The 23,534-nt window shown below is 43.4% G+C and overlaps 1 protein-coding gene across 4 annotated transcripts in view; it reads right to left on the bottom strand.

The window, feature by feature from the left end:
• Cdk20 (cyclin dependent kinase 20) overlaps positions 1 to 22,598 on the bottom strand; it is a 42,915-nt gene extending 20,317 nt beyond the window's left edge. For 3 of the 4 annotated variants that reach the window (XM_038335509.1, XM_038335510.1, XM_038335507.1), the window contains exon 1: positions 22,344 to 22,598. The gene's annotated coding sequence lies outside the window, so the exon portion shown is untranslated. Of the gene's footprint in view, positions 1 to 1,138; positions 2,382 to 22,343 lie in introns of those variants that run through there. The other variant, XM_038335515.1, reaches the window with a different exon arrangement.
• Between the last annotated feature and the right edge of the window lie 936 nt (positions 22,599 to 23,534).

The raw sequence follows: 23,534 nt of genomic DNA, 5'->3' as shown, positions 1-23,534 counted from the left end.
AAACCGGTGACAAAGAGAAAGGCAAGGTTTATGGACAGACCTCTCCAAGTAAGATGAAAAAAGTAAGATTTTTGTGTATTATGTCAATTTTCACCAAAGGAAGACTTCAGCATGGAAGGGCTTTTTTATTATGTTTATATTTATATATTTGTGTGTGTGTGTGTGTGTGTGTGTGTGTGTGTGTGTGTGTGTGGGCATGTGTGTACATGCACACATGCATGTCCACCCACAGTGGAAAGAAAGGGTTTAGTTATACAGGGCCTCAACAAGTATGAACTTCTACTTTTTAGTTTCTAGTTTTGTTTAAAAAGAAACTTCTTTAACTTTAACCTTGCTGTATACATCTCTGAACAAGATTTCAAAAGGAAAAGCAACTTTTTAACTTTTAGAGACATAATTTGTGAGCCACCAAGATCATAACCTACATATATTCATTAAAGAAGCCGAAGTGTGACTCTTCCTTCAGTAGTCTTTACCCATGCTTGGGTGTGCCTTGTTCTTTCTCTGAGTGTCTCTCCTTCTAATAACCCCTGTGTTGAAGATCTATATAAAGATCTATATAAACCTGTGGGTCATGGTCCCTTTGGGGGTCAAACAACCCTACATAGGGGTCACCTAAAACCACTGGAAAACACAGATATTTACATTATGATTCATAACAGTAGCAAAATTACAGTTATGAAGTAACAACGAAAATAATTTTATTGTTGGGGTCACCACAACATGAGGAACTGCATTAAAGGGCTGTAGCGTTGAGAAAGTTGAGAACCACTGATGTAAACGATGTCTCGTAGAGCCCACGAGATATCTTGGTGGGAAAGGCACTTGCCACTAAAGTTCCTGGGCTTCACCCTGGACTCCACATGATGAAATGAGAGAATTGATTCCTGAAAGTTGTCATCTGATCTCTATACATGCGTCATAAGACTTATGCATACTCATGTATACACACACACACACACACAAATAAATAAATGTAAATAACAAAATTAGTAAATTGCAAACTCTTCCCAATGGCTCACTCTGAAGTTTCTTTCTTTCTTAAGGTCATGAATCCTGGTTTTTACTTGAATGAAGGTCCCTAAGGGAAAGAGAGCCATTCTTGATGTAAAGGATGAAGCTACGCCTCTGTTCTTACCAACACCATCACTACACACTGTCAAGGCACTCCATGCAGATTTCTGGTCACATCCCGTCAGGTAAAGGCAGCAGGGCCATGCTCTTGAAACTCCCTCTTCTGACCGTGTTCCACCCTGAAGTCACTTGACACCAAACAGTGCAATGACTTCTGCAGAGTCGGTTACAACACCAGCGGCAGGGGGGACTGTGAAAGCAGGTGCCGCCCTCTCCCAGGCCAGGCCACATCCTCTGCAGCTGCTCTGCCGCTCATCAAGGAGCTAGCAGGCAACACCAGCTGTGACCCTGTAGTCTTACCCTACCCTACTCCGCTTGCCTCCCAGGAATTAGAGTCAGCCGGCCCACAAGCATGCAGTAAGTACGGAGATATAGGATCTCCTTCCTTGCTCGGAAATCTTTAAGAGGGGGGAGCCCCACTTTCTGTAGTGAGAATGAAAGATACCTCTGTCTTCAGAACCATGCTTTCTGCTGCATTAATAATTCTTTATAAAGCTCTCCCTTCAGGGACAATTGGCCTCAGCCCTCCTCTCTCAAACACCCACAACCTCTCATCTCCATCCCTAAAATCCAAGAGACAGAGTAAAGGCCTGGTAAGCTCTTAATCAGCACTCAGTGGAGGATTGCTGCTTCTCTCAGAGTTCAGGAAGGGAACAGAAATAGAGGCAGCACGGTTTCCCCAGTAACTTTTTGGCAAAATTGTTGCTTTTGTCCCTGCAGCCTTAGATCCTGCAACCCTGCAAATCACAAAATCAATACCCCTGAACTGGAAGTGAAGACTGTTCCTGGCTGCCTGGCCTGTAAATCACCCCAGCTTTGTTGGTCTGAAGCAGAGGGATTGCAGGTTCAAAGTCAGCCTAGGCAACTCCATGAGTCCCAGTCTCAAAATAGGAATGCTAGGGATATAATTCAGTGGTAGAGTGCTTGTCTAACACATGAAAGTATTAGGTTTCAAACCTGGGACAAAAGGCTGAGGTGCCTATTTAAGATATCAAAGTGGGCCTGACCACCAAGTTCTCCCTGCATCCTTTAGACCTTATAGGGCCCTTCTTCCTGGCTGTCATACCAGACTCTAAACTCTCCAGCCCAGGGGCTCTCTTTCCTATATAATCCAACCATTGTGGTTTGCCACTCTCTTTGTACCTTTGGGCCTCCTGGCTGCTATACCTGGTTCTTTTACTCTCCCCTCTGCCTTCCCTTCTCCCTCTCCCCACATGGTGCAGCTTAATCCGGTCATGTCCACTCTGGACTCTCCCAGATGTCCCTACCCCTGCCTCTGGCTATGCTCTCCCACATCTCTATAATAAACTTTCTCTTCTACCATACCTAGGAGCAGTCATGTTTCCTTTCCTTTTTTTTTCCAAAAAGACCCTGGGTTCAGTTCCTTGCTGGCTAGTCTTATGTCAGCTAGATATACGTTAAAGTCATCAAAGAGGAGGGAACCTCAATTAAGAAAATTCTTCCATAAGACCCAAGCTGTAGGCAAGCCTGTATGGCATTTTCTTAATTAGTAATTGATGTGGGAGGATCCAGCTCATGGTAGGTGGTGTCATCCCTGGGCAGGTGGCCCTAGGTTCTATAAGAAAGGCTGGGCAAGCCATAAGGAACAAGCCAGTAAACAGCATCCCTCCAGGACCTCTGCCTCAGCTGCTGCCTTCAGGATCCTGCTCTTTGAGTTCCTGTCCTGACTTCTTCAATGCTAGACTACAATGCAGAAGTGTAAGCCAAATAAACCCTTTCCTTCCCAACTTTGTTTTTCAGTCATAGTGTTTCATTGCAGCAATAGAAACCCTAACAAAGACACCCCAGTATCAAAACAAAAAGCAAAAAACAAAACAAAACAAAACAACAACAACAACAAAAATCTTCTAACCTCCTTGTGCCTCTAAATCAACAAAGCTGGAATTGTTGGTTGGAGCAATTGATTTTGATCCAAGAAACTGTTCTCAAAGTAGTCAAGAAGTGTACATCTGGATCACAGTGGATCCCTTAAGATGATTTTTAGCACAGCTGAAGCCAAGTATTAAAGCCATTGGAAAATCTCAGCAACTCAATTTAGGCAGTGATAACCAAGGCTCAGAGCTGTCAGGGAAAAAGATGTGTGAGTCACCTTGACTAGTAAAGAACCGTGATTGGCAGAGCGTCGAGCTGCAGGCAGAGGAAATGTAGACTGTTTAGAGGAAGACAACAGGTACAAATAGGTATGAGAGGCTGGGCAGACGTGGAAACAAAGACTACAACTGTTAAGAACAGCTTTCCTTATTTGGCTATGAATGTTTGTGTGTATTGCATGCCTGTGTGTGCTTACCTTGGTTCTTCTGTTCATCCTTCGTCATATAACATAAAATGGATTCAATTTACATAATGGAGCTAGGTGTGATAGTGCACACCTATAATCCCAACACCTGAGAGGTGGAGGCAGGAGGATCAGGAGCTCAAGACCATCTTGTTTGCATGAGACCCTGTTTAAATAAACAAATAAATAAGTAAACAAATCCTACTTAAGGATTTGTAGTTTGAGACACCAAGGGGATAAATAAATGCTGTGGCGGTTTGAATAACAATGAACCCCATAGGCTCGTAGGGAGTGGGAGTAGTGTTACTTGATAGGGATTAGGAGAGAGAGAGAGAGAGAGAGAGAGAGAGAGAGAGAGAGAGAGAGAGAGAGAGAGAGATATTTACATATATACCAACTAGAATGCTTAAGCCAGGTCAAGTCTCTCTCCCTCCCTCCCTCCCTCCCTCCCTCCCTCCCTCCCTCCCTCCCTCTCTCTCTCTCTCTCTCTCTCTCTCTCTCTCTCTCTCTCTCTCTCTGCTGCCTGGCAAGATGTAGAATTCTCAGCGACCTCTCCAGCACCATGTCTGTCTGCATACCATCACACTTCCTGCCATGACCAATGCACCAAATCTCTAAATATTAAGCAAGCCTCGATTAAATTCTTCCTTTTGTAAGAGTTGTCATGGTCGTGATATTTCTTCACAGCAAAAGAACTTTGACTAAGAAAAAAAACTGAGGAGTCTGCTTCCTGTTCTGGGAAGAGATTGCAGTTGTATGCAGGATGGTTGTGGCATGTGAGGCAGAAGCATGAAGTTATCACTCACTTTATTTGGAAATTAACTGGGGCATAAGCAAGTGTACATGGGTAATAAGTTAACAGGAAGTAAATCATGACTGCATGACTGCATTAGTTACTTTCCTGTTACTATGATAAAAAACCCTAAGGAACTCAAAAAATTTAAAAAAACAAAAGAGAAAGTAATTCAACCAAAACTTTTCAATTGAAAAAATACAAGTGATCAGTGGAGGGGAAGAAAAACCATATTAGATTCACCTCAGTCAGAATGTCTATCGTCACAGGATGAAAACCAGAAGCAGTGGTGGTTCATACTATAATCCCAGCACTTAAGAAGGAGGGGCTGCAGGGACAGCAGGAGGCACAACCACCACCTCGACTTAGACATCTTAGTCAGTGTTCTACTGCTGTGAAGATACAGTACAACCAAAGCAACTGTTATTTTAAAAAAGCATCTAATTGGGGGCTTTCTTATAGTTGTAGGTTAGTCCACGATCATCATGGTGGGAAGCAGACAAACATGGATGGTGCTGGAGCAGCAGATGAAAGCTGTCATCCTGACCCCCAGGCAGCAGGCAGAGAGACTGAGACTAGTGTGGGCTCATGAAAGCTCAAAGCCCACTCCCAGAGATACACCTCCTGCAGCAAGACCACACCTCCTAACCTTCCCAAACAGTTCGGCCCCCTGGTGACTAAGCATCCAAATATACAAGCCTATGTGGGTCATTTTCATTAGAACTACCACATCAGGTAAAGTCAAGTCCTTGACCACATCATAGAAAAGCATTTCATCAGGATCAAGAACCAAGGTTATTAAGTCATTAGACAGATTTGTATAGATGAAGGGCAGGACAGGTTCTTGAGACATGGGTGCAGGCTTCTTGAGAAACAGGATCCTAGGTGTCTACAATGACTACGTATATGATCCTATGACTTTCTAAGTTACAGCCCTTAACAGATGTAATTTTCAACATGGTTGAAAGATTAAGCAAAGCTTAAATGTGGAAGTGTAACAATTAAATAAAACTTATGAGCCAATTTTACTTGTTCTCTCATCTTTAAAAAATTTCCTTTTTTTATCAGTGGTGGTGACTCATGCCTTTAATCCCAGCACTCAAGAGACAGAGGCAGGCAGTTCTTTGTGAGTTTAAGGCCAGCCTGCTCTAAAGAGAAAGTTCCAGGACACCAGGGCTACACAGAGAAACTCTGTCTCAAAAAAATAATTTCCTTCAGCGCCTGAAGAGATGGCTCCGTAGGTAAAGGAACTTACCACAAAGCCTGAAAACCTAAATCTAATCCCCAGAATCCACAGGGTAGAAGAAATGAACTGACTCCCAGAAGTTACCCTTTTATGTCCAGACACATGTGCATGCACAATGAATAAATAAATATAGTTTTCAAAATTTTAAAAAGAATCTCCTTTCGTAAATGACACTTTAGGGTGGTTTTATGAGGCACACTAGACACAGTATTTAGATTTAGAGGTGAGAGAGGAGAGCCGGGCAGCAAAACTCAAGATCACAAACATTCTGACCGTAAGTAGGCAAGATTCATGTGCTGTCATTTCAATTTCCTTTACTACATAACTTGGGCTGGACTTGAACTCATCTTAGAGCCCAAGTTGGCCTCAAACTTGAGTGATCTTTCTGTCTGAACCTCTTGAGTGCTGTCTTGTTGTTGATAATATTATTTACATCTTTATTATTTGATGTAGGAGTCAGATTTCTCCTTCCACCATGTGGGTCCCAGGGTGGGAGCTCAGGGAGCCAGGCTTGCCTTTACCCAACAGGCTGCCCTACAGGCTGCATGTCTGTTGTTTGTGATGACTTTAAGAAAAGCACATTATATTTGTTGGTAATTATAGCTTTATCTTCTGTCTTCAAGTACCTTAACTCTCAGTTATCGGTAAAGGCTTATGATATCGTTACATAGAAATGTTATAGAAGTTTGGAGTCCTGGCTAGCCTGAAACTTAGGTAAATGAGCCTGGACTCAAAACTCACAAAATTCACTGCCTCAGATTGCTAGGATTGAAGACATGCAACTGTGTTTTGGCCTCCGTGGGCAACCATACAAGTATGACACACACATGAATGAATAAGTAAGTAAATATTATTTTTAAAAAGGAAGGACAGAGCAGACTTTAGAGAAAAGATGGCGTCCACATCACTAGGAGCACCATCGAGTTCAGGTCTTCATGGGAAAGACTCTCAAGCACTGTTTTTCTCACAGTCGGTTACTGCTCCTGGGAAAGAATGCAAAGGGAAAAGCATGTTGAGGGAAGCCTAGGGAAACAAAGCTTCTGGCAGCTCTCCACAGTGCAGTCGCTTCTCAGACTCAGCGGCCAAGTTCAGGGTACTCCAGCAGCACACAGTGCCTCTCAGTTACAAAACGTCCAGGCTCTCAGAGAAAGCCAGGTTTTCAGCCTGAAGCACACTGTCTATGCAAACAGCTTAGTTGCAATAAACTATTCTTAACAGGGCTGGCTGGTGAGAGTGGCTGCAAAATCTATCCAGTCTCAACCAAGGGTTATTCCTGAAAGCAAGAAGAATTGAGGAGGCATCAGAGCTGCTGCCTTAGCCTCTTCAGACCGTCTATTGACAGGCCTTTGACTAAACTATGTACAATTATGTCCCTTGCAGCCTGGTGAAACCAGCCTTCACAACTGATCTCAGTTATGCCTCTTGGGAATTAAAACAAACCTCACTAATACAACTTTGTATTGGGAATCTGGTATGAGGCCTTTGCTGGGAAGACATGAAAACCTCTTTACCCCAGATCAGACATAGACAACAGACCAAGGAAAAGATTACACTCAAGTCTAGTTTATTGAGCTTCGTGGGGTTACTTACAGGGGCATGGGAGACTCAAAGGCAGCTGCATCATCGAATACCCAACCTCGACATGGGTGACAACTCATGAACACTGCATCCCTGCAGATGTATCCCCGCAACTTACAGACAGACAGCCATCAGCAGAGTTTCCTCTGTCAAGCAGTTACAACCTTGAAGAAGGGGCTTGTGAATCCTATAACCTTCTCTTTTTTCTTTTACTGAAAATAGATTTTCCCCCCCTCAGATACTATATCCTAATTATGGTTTCCCCTCCCTCCACTTCTCGCAGTTCCTTCCCAACTCCCCTCCCTTAGAAAATAAACAGGCTAACTAGGCAGTGGTGGTGCATGCCTTTAATGCCAGCACTTGAGAGGCAGAAGCAGGCAGATCTCTGTGAGTTCAAGGCCAGCCTGGTCTATTCTACAGAACGAGTTCTAGGACAGGCTTCAAAAGGATAATAATAAAATAAAACAAAAGATAAAACAAAAACTAATACACAATAATAGGACAAACAGAAGGGGAAAAGTTCAAGAAAAGGTACAAGAAACTGATATAGACACAGAGATCTACTTGTTGGCACAAAGAAGCTTCCAGTACAAGGATTGGGTTAGATCTAATTGAGTTGCTGGCTAAAGGAATCCCATGGAAACCGCTAAACAATCTATGCTATTGCCAAAACTATAGGTTGCTCTCCACAAACTAAAGACAATGCCAATGCAACTCACTGAACATGAGCAAGTCAAGCTGGTGCCTACATAGAGCCTTCATGCCTACAGGCTAGCATCTTTGGTTAAGGAAGGCACTCTACATGCTACCAAGGGGAACAATGTAAACACCAACCCAGTGACAAACCCTTTGATCTACAACGGTGTCTTGCCTGTAACCAACTAATACCTGATTTGACTTAAGGCCTACTCCATGAGCTGGAACCCGTACCCAGTCCTGCTTGGGTAACCAAGAACTTGCAACTACATAGTCCAAGGAAAATCAAGTACTACTGTTCTACTAAAAGAATATAGCAGCAAAATGACTCCTAATGACATTTTGCTGTACTTAGAAATAAGATCCTTACTCAGTCATCATCAGAGAAGTTTCCTCTAGGAGCAGTTAGGAACAATACAAAGACCTACCACCAATATGCAAAGAGTGAGAGACCCTGTAACACTGAGCACTAAATAGGATGTCTCCATCAAATTCCTCCTCTCAGAGTGTACATGGAGACAGCACTTTTATTTCCTGGCCACCCAGACACAAATAATCACACACACACACACACACACACACACACACACACACATACACACAAACAGTATTAATTACAACACTGTTTGGCCTATGGCTCAGGCATATTCCTAGCTAGCTCTTACATCTTGAACTAACCCATTTCTATTCATCTGTGTATTACCATAAGGCTGTGGCTTATCAGTAAGGTTCTGGCATCCTTCTCCTTCAGCAGGTACATGGCATCTGTCTGACTCTGCCTTCTTTCTCCCAACATTTGGTTTATGTTATTCTGCCCTGCCATAGCCCAAAGTAGCTTCTTTATTAACCAATAGTAACAAAACATATTCACAGCACACAGAGGGGAATCCCACACCCTCAGGGATCAGGGCACCCTGTGGAAGGTGAAGCAGAAAAAGTGTAAGAGCCAGAAGGGAAGGACGACACAAGGAAACAAGGCTCTCTGTTTTAACAGGATCACCCCACATATGAACTCACAGAAACTGAAGCAGCATGCACATGTGGAATAAAGACTTTTGGTTCACTATAAGCTGCGTCTGAGGAGTCATCTCTGCTAGGCTAGCATTTTGTGACAAGGCAAGACAGTACAAAGGTTCCTCCATCTGGTATTCTTGCTGAGACCATTTCTGGTTTCACTAGATTTTGGTCTCCTTGATGGGAGACTCCCAGGGGAAATTGCCCAGCTCTACTCTAGGAACCCAAGGTCAGGATGTCTTCTAGTTTATTTTAGCCTGTTTGTTTGGAACCCCCTGCAGATAACCACTTATCTTAGCTTCTGTTAAACTGCTTGCTTCTGCAAAGTCCACCCCTTTCCCCATCCCCTGCCCCTAAGTGAAACCCTAGGACATGGTTTCTGCCTTTAAACACCCAGTGTTCTGGACACTTGGGACCACATCTATGTCCCCAAATACCTGGGTGTGGTCCCAGCTGGCTGGAACAAATACTTTCAATTGGCAACAAACTGGGTCTGAGTGATCATCTCTGGTGGGCTACCAGTAACATAAGGCCTGTACAGATATGCACACAATGGGGTTCTAGAGCTGAAAGAAGTGGACACATGATCCCATCCTTAACCCAGTAGCTATCTCCAATTGATAATGACTTGCAAATGAAAATTAAGTTTTCTCCAAGGGAATCTCACTCAGGAAAAAAAACAAAAAACAAACAAACAAAAAACTACTCTTAAGGTTAGATTGCATGCCCAACAGTAAATGGCTAACAAAATGAACTCTACAGCATCTTTGGAGGTTCCTTGTCTCATAAGGTCCTGCCAGGCCTTTTCTTTTTTTTTTTTTTTTTTTTTTTTTTCCTCCTTTTTCAACCAATAACTTCCTGAGCTTCCACAACCTCATGAGTTTCGTTTGTCTCCTGCATCTTCTGAGCCTCCCTCTTCAGCCCAGGACGGCATAGCTCTACTCCAAGGAAACTGCTCTGGGTGTGACGGCTCATGCCTGTAATCCTGGCAGGCATTTGGGAGTCTGGGGCAAAGGAGCACTGGGAGTTTGAAACCAGCCTAGGCTACATAGTAAGATCCTACCTTAAGAAAACAAAAACATCAACAAACAAAACTAGGTAGCTTTTTATTTAACTTCCTCCAAACATCTTTTTAACTGATCTAAGGCATTCATTCAGACCCATAATAATAATGGCTGTGACTGGAGAGTAGAGACCTCACCCCCCAAAAGAAGTTATATTAAGGTTAACATATGGGAGCTGGCAAGATAGCTCAGTAAGTAAAGGAAGGTGCTCGGTACCAATCCTGATGAAATCACTTCTATGCCCAGGTTCCATGTGGTGGAAGGTGAGAACTCTGACTCTACATGTCTCCTCTAGCCTCCACACATACTCCATAGGATGTATGCACACCCCACACCCTCACGTAGACACAAAAACAAAACTAAATATTACAATAAAACTTACTTTAGAAAGATTAACATGCGAATGAACAAGTTAGCAGAGAAAGACTGGAAGCCTTCCCTCCTGGACTGCATGTAACAGAGCTCGTAGAAGAAAAGCCACGTCGCGGCTTTCCACAGATGGGGAGCCTCCTCTAGTTCACTCTGAAATTCTCACTTGGGTTGTTGGTCTTAGAGGAACTGCAAACAGCCAATTTATCTATCTGGGACAATTCACTAGTTTCAGGACTATGAATGAGTATGAATGAGCTGGAGTGTCCTTCACAAATTTTTTAAAAATTAAAGAATTAAAATTTTTTTTTAAAAAAAATTCGGCGAGGCCTGGTGGTGCACAGCTACAACCCCAGAATTTAGGAAACAGAAACAGGTGAACTCTGTAAGTTCAAAAGTCTGTGTGAGTCTGGTTCACATAGTGAATCCACGACCAGCCAGGACTACATTGTGCACTTGTCTCAAAAAAAAAAAAAAAAAAAAAAAAAAAAAAAAAAGGAAAAACAGCAAGCTCAGCTGTTCCTAGAGAAAACACACTGGCCTTGCTCTGACTCTACTGAGACTTCACTAAGTGGTTACAGTCCCCACCGTGGACTCTGTCCTTAGATCCTGGACTGCAGCCTTGATTTATTTAGAATGCCAGGCAGTTCTAAAGTTTCTGTTTGGTAATTCCCATCCACTGACCACAGTCCTGACCACAAATCCTAGTTTCCACTGGTGTTTGTGCCTGGAGTAGAGCTCTTTCTACAGAGTTCCCTCTTCCCTTGTTGCAACAGTTCCTGAACAGAGTTTGCCCTCTGGGTTTTTAGTTCCGTTCTACTCAGCTTTCTCTGCCAAGAGTCAGGGGTCAGTAGGAATTCAGCTCAAAGAGGAATACAGAGAGGCCCTTCCTTCAAGAGGACAGGTGTGCCTTCAGGACTCATTCTGAAAACCAGACTTTGATAATCGCTCCCCTCTGTATCTTCTTGGAATGATGAAATTTTGTTTCCTTCTGTGATTGCAAAATCACTGGATGCTTCTCACCAATCATAATTCTACATTTTAAAAATCATCTCCAGTTCCACCATCAGGAAGAGATTTTGTAAAAACTTGGTCACCAGAAAGTGCTTTACACAACTTCGCTAAGACACACTGTGTTCCAGGATGGACAGGATGGATATCCTGACGTAGAAAAAGTCTCCAAATGTGCTGTATAACTTCCCAATCGTTCTTCTTAATGGTTCAGGCAGAGAACAGCCTAGAAAAGAGTCCTCTTCAGGGGTTGCCGCACTGTAAAGAACAACTTGTTTTAACCAAAGCGTGCAGTGTACCAGAAGGAAAGTATAGTCCATCTAAGTCTGTTGTTGCAAACTGAGATAATCTGGAAAGCTAGCAATAGCAGCCAACAGACTTCATTGGACCATCCCCCAAATGAGGTCAGGAGTCTAGTCTGCAGGAATGAGTGGGGTGTTTGTGGTCCCGTGATACACCAGCCTGAACTTGAGAGTTTTGGCAGACATCACAAGGAAGGAATGCAATTAGTTTTTTGTATTAGTGAAATGAGAAGCCTGAAGCGGAAGGCTCCATTAGAGAACAAGCCCTCTCTTGTGGGCGTCTGTGTATGACCCACGCCATCCCTCCAGCATCCATGCTGTCTGAGGCTCCACCAGGCTTCTTCATAGTCTTCAAGATCAAAGTTTGAATTTTGTTTATCAAGACTCTGGCTGCTTTCAGTAGAGTACAGTTTGTGCTGAAGCTGAACTATCCAGCAGCCAGCAGTATCCGGTTACAGGGGAGGGGCACATCCAGGCAATCAGAATGCCAGAACCAGAAGGAGTTCCCTTCACAGATGGCACCCTTTTATAGCCAAGCAGCAGCCAAGCAGAACCGCGCAGCTCTAGTCTAAGCCCAGGCAATGAGCGAGGCTTTCCCAAGCCCAGTGAGCTTGTTATTTCTGGAGTACGGATGAACCCACGGAAAATTATGCCCATAGGCCACAAAATTATCCATCTATTTTTTTTTCTTCCCTGATGATTAGGTGAGAGAGATCAAAACCAGGATTTTGTGCCTGCCAGGCACCTGTTAGGCTTCTGAGCAACAACCATCAACCTTGAATTCGTCATATACTCAACAGTAATAAACCGCAAAATTCTAGAAATTCTTTTCATGTTGCCTGATGGTGTGGGATCCCCTTCTGTATGCTGTGACTAGTGGGCATCCTACAACAGCCTACAACAGCTTTCCTTTCTCAGAGGCTCTAAAAAAGCAAAAGTTATATCAAAAGAGCATCCTTTATGGAATGTCTTTTTTTTTTCTGTGTGGGTGTCCTCCTCTATCACTATCCATCTTATTTTCTGAGACTGTGTCTTCCACTGATCCCGGGCTCCTCTAGTAAGCTATTCTGACTGGACATCAAGCCTCCAGAAGTCCTCCTGTCTCTGCTCCCCCAGGCACCAGGATCATGCCCTAGACATGGCTTTTCACATGGGTGCTGGGATTGACCCTTGTCCTCGAACTTGTGCAGAAACACTACCAACTGAGACATCTCCCCCACCTGATTTTCTTTTCAATACTCATAGTATTACCTTGATGTTTTTTTGTGGTTTGAGTCTGGGTCTCAAATTACTTGAGTTTTTAAGAGTCAAAGTCTAAGGTGGCCCCAACAAGCTAGGCAGACCACTCACCTCCAACACACCATTAAAGAGGTAAGTTTCATTAAAAAGCAGAGAAAGATGTATTCAACCTGGTCACATTGCAATGAAACAAAAATGTCCACTTCTGATGTTAGGTTTAAACAGACCAAGAGGATACATGACTCAGCAGCCTGGTCAAGCAGGCTTCTCTATCATTGACTCATCTTTCTCTCAGCTCTAGATTCTCCTGCTAAGAGGTCTGATAAGTGTGTGAACTCCCTTCCTGGGAGGCAAGTTCCTCTGACTGACAACTGGACTTCGGCCATTCTTAATTTTTTGAGGTTCACTGTTTTAGTGGCCTGGTACCTCAGATGTATTTCTTTAAATTATCTTTTCTCACCAGGCGGTGGTGGGTGGGGCACACCTTTAATCCCCCACACTCAGGAGGTAGAGATAGGTGGATCTTTGTGAATTCAAGGCCAGCCTAGTCTACAGAACAAGTTCCAGGAAAGTCCAAAAGATACAGAGAAACCCTGTATCGAAAAACAAAATAAATGAATAAAATCTTCTCTCTTGATGGGAGTATGGTTACAGGCTGATCCTGTGTACCAGAAAAAGACCTGGAACTCCTGATCCTACTGGCCTGATCTCAGACTCACAGAAAGCCCCCTGCCTCTGCCTCCTGGGTGCCAGAATTAATGGTGTGCACCATCACATCCTGTCTAAAAGAACAACTCTTGTGGGCAAGCTTTCCTCAAAGGTTGGAGAACAGGCAGTTCACAGTAGAGAATGAAGCTTTTTCACTCTGCTTATTGATTTCAAGCTGGTGCTGGGAGTAGAACCCAGGCCTTAACGCTCAAGTACTCGACCATACAGCTACATGCTAGCCCCTTGCATGTCAGTCTAGCACAAGGTCTGGACAGAACAGGTTACCTTATTTTTTTTTTTTTGTCATGATTTTTTTTTTTTTTTTTGAGACAGGGTTGCTCTGTAGCTTTGGTTCCTGTCCTGGAACTAGCTGTTGTAGACCAGGCTGGCCTCAAACTCACAGAGATCCACCAGCTTCTGCCTCCCAAGGGATTAAAGGTGTGCACCACCACTGCCCAGTTCAAGAATAATTTAAGGGGGCTGGAGAGATGGCTCAGTGGTTAAGAGCATTGCCTGCTCTTCCAAAGGTCCTGAGTTCAATTCCCAGCAACCACATGGTGGCTCACAACCATCTGTAAATGAGGTCTGCTGCCCTCTTCTGGCCTGCAGACATACACGCAGACAGAATATTGTATGCATAATAAATAAATTTTAAAAAAAAAATTCTAAAAAAAAGGAATAATTTAAAACCTTGTGGTGCATGCCTTTAATCCCAGCATTTGGGAGGCAGAGGTAGGTGGATCTCTGTGAGTTTGAGGTCAGCCTGGTCTACAGAGTTAGATTCAGCACAGCCAAGGTTACACAGAAAAACTCCATCTCAAAAAAAATTTAAATCACTCTTTAGTTTTACAAATGCTGGGAAATAACTATGACCTCCTGACATAGAGCTGAATAAGTACCACACACACACACACACACACACACACACACACAGCTGAATACCACCCCACACACAGCTGAATAAGTACTACACACACATGCAGGAGAATAAGTAGAGTACCCTAAACACATACAGCTGAGTGAGTAGTGCACACACACACACACACACACACACACACACACACACAAACTAGTACCATCCCCCACACACAGCTGAATAAATACCACCCACACACGGACAGCTGAATAAGTACCACCCCACACACACATAGCTGATGAGTACCACCCCACACACAGCTGACTAAGTACCACACACACAGCTGAATACCACCCTACACACAGCTGAATACCACCCTACACACAGCTGAATAAGTACCACACACACACAGCTGAATACCACCCTACACACAGCTGAATAAGTACCACACACAGCTGAATACCACCCTACACACAGCTGAATACCACCCCACACACAGCTGAATGCATAACACTCCCCCCACACACAATTGAATAAGTACCACACACACACACACACACACAGCTGAATATCACCCTACACACAGCTGAATAAGTACCACACACACATGCAGGTGAATAAGTACCCCCTACATACTTCTGAATGAGTACCCTAAACACATACAGGTGAGTGAGTAGTGCACACATGTACACCTAAACGAGTACCATCCCACACATACAGCTGAATAAGTACCACACACACACATACACATACACACACAGCTGAATAAGTATCCCACACACAGCTGAAAAAGTACCAGCCTACACACAGCTGAATAAGGACCACACACACACAGAGCTGAATAAGTACCTCCCCACATGCAGCTGAAAAAGTACCACATATGATTGGTAGATAGATATGAGAGAGAGAGAGAAAGAGAGAGAGAGAGAGAGAGAGAGAGAGAGAGAAAAGACAGGTATATAGATAGATAGATGATAGATGATTGATAGATGAGATAGGTAGATAGATATATACATACATACATATGAAGCTTTTATGTATGTACACATGTGGTAAGACTGACTCTAATTATCATGTCCTAACTCACTTATATCATTTTTGGGGGGGGGGGGGTGGGTTTTTTTCAAGACAGTGTTTCCCTGTAGTTTCTAGAGCCTGTCCTGGAACTAGCTCTTGTAGACCAGGCTGGCCTCGAACTCAGAGATCCGCCTGCCTCTGCCTCCCGAGTGCTGGGATTAAAGGCGTGCGCCACTACCGCCCGGCTTATATCATTTTTTTCAGTGAGACATTGTCTAAGTAGTTATTCTGAAAAATATAGTACAATATTACTGACTCTGTCACCTTTTTGTGCTATATTTATATATTTCAAACCTATTCATCTTGCCTGTCTGAGGAGACTCAGTAAGTTTAGGGTGCTATGATTATAGATATCATCCTTCCTCTTTGAAATGATCTGTTCTGACCAACAGTCCCCATATCTTCCTCGTCCCCAACCCCAGCCTCTGAGAACCACAATTCTATCCTATGTAGGTGGAGACTGCTCTTTCGTTTCCCAGCTGTCCAGACCTGAACAATCGCACAGAAACTATATTAATTACAACACTCTCGTATATTCCTAGCTAGCTCTTACATCTTAAATTAACCCATTGCTTTTTTTTCTTGGTTTTTTTTTTTTAGAGACAGGGTTTCTCTGTGTAACAGTCCTAGCTATACTAGAACTAGCTCTTGTAGACCAGGCTAGCCTCAAACTCACAGAAATTAACCCATTTCTATCTATCTCTATCAATCTGTGTATCACCACAAGGTTGTTGCCTACTGGTAAGGTTCCTAAGGTTCTGGAGTATCCTTCTCCTTCGACAGCTACATGGTATGTCTCCCTGACTCCACCCACTCTCCTCTTTATATCTCTTCTAGCCTGGCTATATTCTGCCCTACCACAGGCCAAAGCAGCTTTATTCATTAGCCAATAAAAGCAACACATATACAGAAGGACATCCCACATCACCTCTACATTTGACCTTAGCCAGAAAATAGACACCACTATTTCCCTTTGCTATAAATTCAACTTTTCCAGGTTACACAAGTAAATGAAATCATGTAGTCTGTCTTTCTGTGACTGACTTTGTTCTCCTTAGCAGAATGTACTCCACATTTATCACTGTGTAGCTTTGGTTGGCCTGAAGGCTGGCCTTGAACTCACAGAGATCCACCTACCCCTGCTTCTCAAGGGCTGGGAGTAAAGGCATGGACCACCATGCCCATGCCTCCTTTTGAAAAGGCTAAAGGAAGTCTTCTTGCATGTGTAAGCATTTTCCTTATTTACCTACCCACTAAGAGGCACATGGTTTGATCTTGGTAATCATGTGTTACATAAAAGTCAACATGGGGGTGTGGCTATCCCTTTTTATTGATTTATGTTTCCTTGGATGTATACCTTGAGTAAGATTATACTAACATTTTTACCCACATGCGTAAGCTTCATCTTGAACTGGCCTGGAACTTGCTAGGTCTACCAGATTAATCTGCCTATCTATGCTTGCGCTCACAGAGGTCTGCCTATCTATGCTTGTCCAAGTACAGGGTTGCTGGGATTACAAACATCAGACACCAAGCCTAGCTGGCTTTTTTCATCTTTTTAAAAATTAATTAATTGATTGATATATATGTCTATTCACCATGTGTGTGCCTACAACTATAATTAAACAGACAGTTGTGAACTGCTCTGTGTGTGTGTGTGTGTGTGTGTGTGTGTGTGTGTGTGTGCGTGCGCGCGTGCGCGCACTGGGAATTGAACTTAATCCTCTGGAAGAGCAGCCAGTGCTCTTAACCAATGAGTCATCTCTCCAGTTCCTCTTTCATCTCTTTGACAAAAGTTATGCTGACAGATATACAATATTATTTATATTTCTTTAATAATTAATGGCAATCAGCTTCTTGTTTTGTTTTTGTTTTTGAGAAAGATGGTATCCTGAAGTCTAGGTTGGTCTCAGATTAACTAACTATATAGCATCCTGCCTCCACCTCCTGAGTACAGGGAATGAAGCACCATCCTGTAATGGGTCTTTCTTAGGAACACCGCTCCTGAATAATGACATGGAGACTTTTCATTAAGTATGAAAGCATGGCCTTAGTTTAGGCTTGTTCCTAACTAGCTCTTGAAACTTAAATTAACCTGTTTATATTAATTTCCATTCTGCCACGTGGCTCATTACCTCTCCTCAGTATTGAATGTCCAACTTCCTCCATGTATGGCTGGTGAATCTCCTGAGCCAGGTTCTTCCCAGAGTTCCTATCTCTGCCCAGAAGTCCCACATATCCTCTCCTGCCTAGCTATTGGCCATTCAGCTCTTTATTAAACCAATCAGAAGATGTTTTAGGTAATTGAGGTTAAACAGAGATACATCTTCACAGTGTGATCAAATATTCCCCAAGATGGGTCATTATTGTGGGATAGTTTGATCAAACTCTAATACTCCCCAGACTGCCAATAAAGTTTACCTTGAATCAAAGGGCAAAGCTAGCTAATAGCTGACCAAAATTAGCCATAGAGGTTTTGGAGGACCCAGAACACATAGACACAGGAAGTAATAGGGAGAGAATTAGAAAGATTCTCGGCCTTTTTGGAACAAGAAAGAAGATAGGAAGGAGGCCATTGGTCATTTCTCCTCTGCTTCTCTGATCAATTGGGTTCTTACCCCAATATCTGATTCCCAAGTTTTTATTGACAAAGAATAATTGGATAAATGTTTCAGGCCATCATGTCTGGTTTTACATGGTGTTTAGGGATAAACCCAAGGCTTTGCGCACAATAGATGGACACACCATTGGTTGGGCTCCATGCTCAGCCCTGCCGAGCATTTAAATGCATCTGCTGGATGTTTGCTTGCCTTCTTTAGAGAAACAGGGAGAGGGGTGTTTGGTTTGGCCTTAAGGCAGTGTCTCACTACATTGCCCGATCTGTCCTGGAACTTACTAGTAAACCAGGCTGACCTTGAACACTCAGAGATCCTCCTGCCTCTGCTTCCCAAGCACAGTACTTGAATTCAAGGCAGGTGCCATCACACCCAACTGCTACCTTATTTTTTGAGAAAGGAGAGCACTGAACCTGAGGCTCACTGGTTTGGCTAGACTGACTGGCCAGTGAGCTCCTGGGATCCTCTAGTTTCTGTCCCACAGAACCAAAATACAGGCACAGATGGCCATGCCCAGGCTTCTATGTGGGTGCTGGAGATTTAGGGCCTCTTACTTTCACAGCAAATACTCTTACCCACAAAACCATCTCTCCAGGCCTCTTTTTTTTCTTGTTTATCAGAAGACAACATATGGGAATTGGTTCTCTCTTACTACCATGTAGGTCCCAGAGAGCAAACTCACATCAGCAAGCGTGCGCACAGGGGCCTTTACTCACTGAACCATCGTCTCAATCCTTAAACTAATTTTTATTCTTATGGTTACAGGGGCAAAACAGTGTCTCACACATCCAAGGAAGCAGTCTGCTGCTGAGCCATATCTGCAGCTCATCAATTGATGTTAATTATTTAATTATGTAAATGCCTAGTATGTGTTTGCTGGTGAAGGCATTAAATCTTTGACTTTTCCTTTTTAATTTTTTTAAATTAGAAATAGATAGAATATATATAGATAGATACAATATATATATAGAGAATATATATAGGAGATATATGTATATATATATATATATATATAGAGAGAGAGAGAGAGAGAGAGAGAGTTTTGTTTTGAGATGTTTGTGTAGCCCTAGCTACTATCCTGGAAATCTCTCTGTAGACCAGGCTGTCCTCAAACTCAAAGATCTACCTGTCTCTGCCTCACAAATACTAGTCTTAAAGGTATTCACCACTATGCCTGGCTCTTGGATTTTCTCTGATGAAAGAGATTTTAGTACTAATTAACCTTCTTTACTCTTTATTAGTCTACCCAGATTGTTTTGGGGTTTGTATTTTAATTATTATTGAGGGTTTTTGAGGTGCGGGCGTTGTTTGAGATCAAGCCTCATTAAACCCGTACTGGTTTCAAAATCATTACATAACTGAGGATGGCCTTGAAAGTCTGATTCTCCTGCCTCCTACCCCTCATCCTCCAGACCCCCTGGAGTTACAGGTGTACATCACCACCCCCAGTTTTACAAGTTTTAAGGACTAAACCCAGGGCTTCACACATGCGAGGCAGGTACTCTACCAAGTGACACACCCCCAGTCCCAAAGTTACTATTTGAAAGATATTTTGAAGTACATATTTTTGGTTTTGAAGGGACTACTTATCTCCTAGAAGTGTGCTCCCTTCTGCTTACACCGACAATACAGCATGACCTTGGAGTTGGGAAGTCCTCAGAAGGAGCTAGCTTCTTCTCTGACTTCTTGACCCAAAAGGTTCTCCTCATGTGAGAGGAGGAGGAAGTTTGAGGCATCCTTTTCCCCTAAGAAGAAGGCTGAGAATGATCTGCTTTGCAGGGTCCTTCCAAAAGTGCCCGAAGATGCTTACAGAGTACTTGTCATTGTTCATCCTGACTATCATGGGTCTGTGAGTCACATCTGACTTCCGATGCAATCCTCAAGTAAAACAATGAAGAATCTTATTGCCTAAGGTTCAAAATCTGAATTTTCAATTAAATGCATATGTGTGTCTCATGTCAGTCAGATTGTTTTTATTGTCTGACTCAGGCTACTTGCTTCATCTTCTCATTTATTTAATGGCTAACTTCTGTGGGAGTTTTGGTAAGTTTTGGTAGATCTTGAGCCATAAGAAGCAGCTGTGTCCCTCAAATAAAGTCACCCTACACAGCCACTGGCTTTCAGAAAGTCTCTAACCAGAGATGCCTTTGGGGCTTGGTCTCGAAACAGTGACTAAGCACTGTCAAGCAAAATGTCCTGTGTTGCTCTGAGGTATGAAACATGACCTGTTTGATGCAGAAACATTACATAACTGCTATGCCTGAGCCTTTCCAGTCCGGTGACTCATCAGTTTCATGGAGCTATTCATCAACATCATTATCCTGGTCACCATCAATTATTGTTTGCAGAGCACCCACACGGAGATGACAGTGTGCTCAGTGCCTGGGAGAGCACAAGGAAGACAAAGAATATAGGTGCTAAAGTAAACTACTCGGGCCACACATCTGAATATGAACCATAGAACAAACATACCTGTGAGTCCAAGCCTACCATGTCACACGCCGTATAACCAACTCACTGAAACGCACCCTGGTTCTGCACAATGCTGATTTGTATTGCAGAAAGCATAGAGCTTCCCACACAAGAGATGTTGAGAAAGGCTCCCAGACTCTTTGAGGACCCCAGAATCAGGCTCTAAGGGTTTAGAAAGGGAACCAGGCATGGTGGTTTGTGCCTATAATCCTAGCACTTGGGAGGAAGAAACGGGAAGAGTTCAAGGTCATCTTGGCTACAAAGTATCTCATTTTTAAATTTCCAAGTATTAAACCATTTTATTCATGTGGACTTTGTAATTATTTGTCACATTTTGTTTATTTGTTTCTGTGGGGGTGTGCACACATGCTGTGTTGTGCATATGGAGGTCCGAGGACATCTTTCAGGAATAAGTTCTCTCTCTTTCCACTATTTGGATTCTGGGGATTGACTCACCAGAGCCTTTAGCTGCTAAACCATCTAACCAAGCCCCTACACAATGAATCTGAGAACAACCTGGGCTACATGAGACATTGTCTCAAAACAAAATTAACAACAAAAGAATTTGGAAAGGCCTTTGTTAAGCACTGAACCAAACTCTCCAAAACACTTTTAGAATATCCCTGACTGAGAATAATGTATAATTAGTGATCACCAACTCTAAAGATTTGGAGAGTGTTCAAATTCCAGGGAAGATGTCTTGGGTTAAGAAATTGAAATCTGGGGCTGGAGAGATGGCTCAGTGGCTAAGAGCACTAGCTCCTCCTCCAGAGAACCCAGGTTTAATTGCCAGCACCCACATGGCATCTTACAACTGTCTGAACTCCAGTTCCAGGAGATTCAACACTTTCACACAGACACATAAAATAAATAAATAAATCGAGACAGGGTTTCTCTGCAGCTTTTTTAGAGCCTGTCCTGGAACTAGCTCTTGTAGACCAGGCTGGCCTCGAACTCACAGAGATCCGCCTGCCTCTGCCTCCCGAGTGCTGGGATTAAAGGCGTGCGCCACCACCGCCCGGCAAAGGAAAAATAAGAAATTGAAATCTTAGAAAATTCTATGAGGAAATTATAGTGCTGGGGAGCTGACTCCTTGGGTAAGGCGATTGCTGTATGATTTTGAATCCCCAAAATCTACACCAAATCCTGACACATTAAGATGCATCTGAAACCCCGGTTATCGCCTGTCAGTAACTTCTGATTTTCAGGTGGGTACTGGCATTGAACCAAAACCATTTTCTTCCATTATCACTAATTCCAAATTCCTCCTCACTGTTTTACACCCTCCTCATTTCCTTTTGGTGCTAGATTAAGGAAGAACAGAAGGAAAAACAAGTTGACAGCTTTAATTTGAGTCTTAGGGCTGGAGATACAGTTCACTCGGAAGAGTTACTTGCCTATCATGCACAGAACCCTGAGTTCCATTCTCAGCTCTGCATAAACTGGAGATGGTGGCATGTGCCTGTCACCCCAGCACTGGGAGACTGAAGCAGGAGGATTCTCAGGACATTTAACAAGTTCAAACCCAGCCTAGGCTCCATGAGCCCTGTCTCAAAAAGGGACAGACAGGCAGGCAGACAGACAGACAGGCAGGCATCAATTTGTTCCCAGGTCTTCCTGAGGAGCACATTCAAGCTTCCTGTAGGACTTAAACAGGAACCCAGCAGTTTATAAGCAGGTCCTGAATCCTTAGTATGGGACCATTCCCAGTTCCGAAAACAAGATGTGTGTCTATCACCCTGTGCTTGGTAGCTGGGCACTGAGATTGGCAGGTACATAGCAGCTTCTTGCTTGGAAAAATACCAGAAGGGAATGCCACTCCAATCACATTGCGGCTAACCTAACGTTTTCCCCCAGGAAGCCCAGCACTCACCTGTAGAATCAGGGCCTCGCTTCCCTCCCACTGCCCAGCGCAAATCTACCAGTGGCAGGGAGGTCTCCCTAGTATCTCCTGATACTGCAGCCTAAGAAAGAAGAGAAATGGGAGCCAGGATCCCACCAGCCAGCTCTTGGTGCTGAGCGAGGATGGAGAGACCTCCTTGCCTGTCACAGTAGGTTTCCTGTTCCACAGACCTGTTCAGTAAGGCATTCTCACTCAGAACTGGAAAGTGGCCATTGCGGAGATGCCCTGCCCTCCGTGTGTTCATAGTTCAAGAAGCAGAGCATGATGAGGTCAGAGTTCTTCTGTCTGTTGACCGTGTAGGGTGTCCGGTCCCGGGCTCATGTGAGCAGAGATAATAAACAGAGGGGCTGAAGCTGTAACCTCGACTGAGTCAGCCACTCATGAATGAGCGACAAGGAGCAGGTGTTGAATCGGTTGCTCTGTCCTCGCCAACCCGGATCTGCGGACCCCACCTCTCTGGGCTCTGGTGAGATTCAGAATAAGGAAGCCCAAAAGAGGGTGCACCCCCAAGCAACTTGCAGAGAAGAAGGAGCCAAGCATGTCCAACAGTCACAGGGTGGGAAGACATAGTCAAGAAACTTTAGAAAACCTAGAAGTAATCTTCATATTACTCACCAACATTAAACAATGAACTTACTTTTAAATGAATTTATAATGTGACCAATGACCTAATAGAAAATATACAAAGACCATTAAAAGTTTGCTTTTTTAAAAAGAAATACAGACAATATGAAATAATACCACATGAGTCTCAGAAGCATCATGCTAAATGAAAGATATAACAAAGAATATGTAATGCACATGCCTGTTCCTACAAGGTTCATGGTCCAGAGTAGTCTTAAACTTGATATACAGCACAAGACAGCCTTAAATTCATGATCTTACTGCCTCCACTTCCCAAGTGCTGGGATTACAGACCTGGGTCTCTATGCATGGCTATATGAAATTCTAATAAAGCAAACCCAGGGGTTGTAAAAATTGCTCCAGTGGTTAGGAGCAGTTGCTGCCCTTCCAGAGGACCTCAGTTCAGGTCCCAGAACCCATGCCAGGCAGCTCACACCTTCCTTTAACGCCTGCTTCAGGAAATCCAAGTTCCTTTTCTGGGCACTTGAAAATACATGGTACACACAGAAATTTTGATTGATTGATTGATTGATTAAA

This window comes from Arvicola amphibius, chromosome 6 (genome assembly GCF_903992535.2).
Source record: "Arvicola amphibius chromosome 6, mArvAmp1.2, whole genome shotgun sequence".
In the NCBI taxonomy this organism is placed as follows: Eukaryota; Metazoa; Chordata; class Mammalia; order Rodentia; family Cricetidae; genus Arvicola; species Arvicola amphibius.
This window is presented reverse-complemented; position numbering and strand designations above follow the sequence as displayed.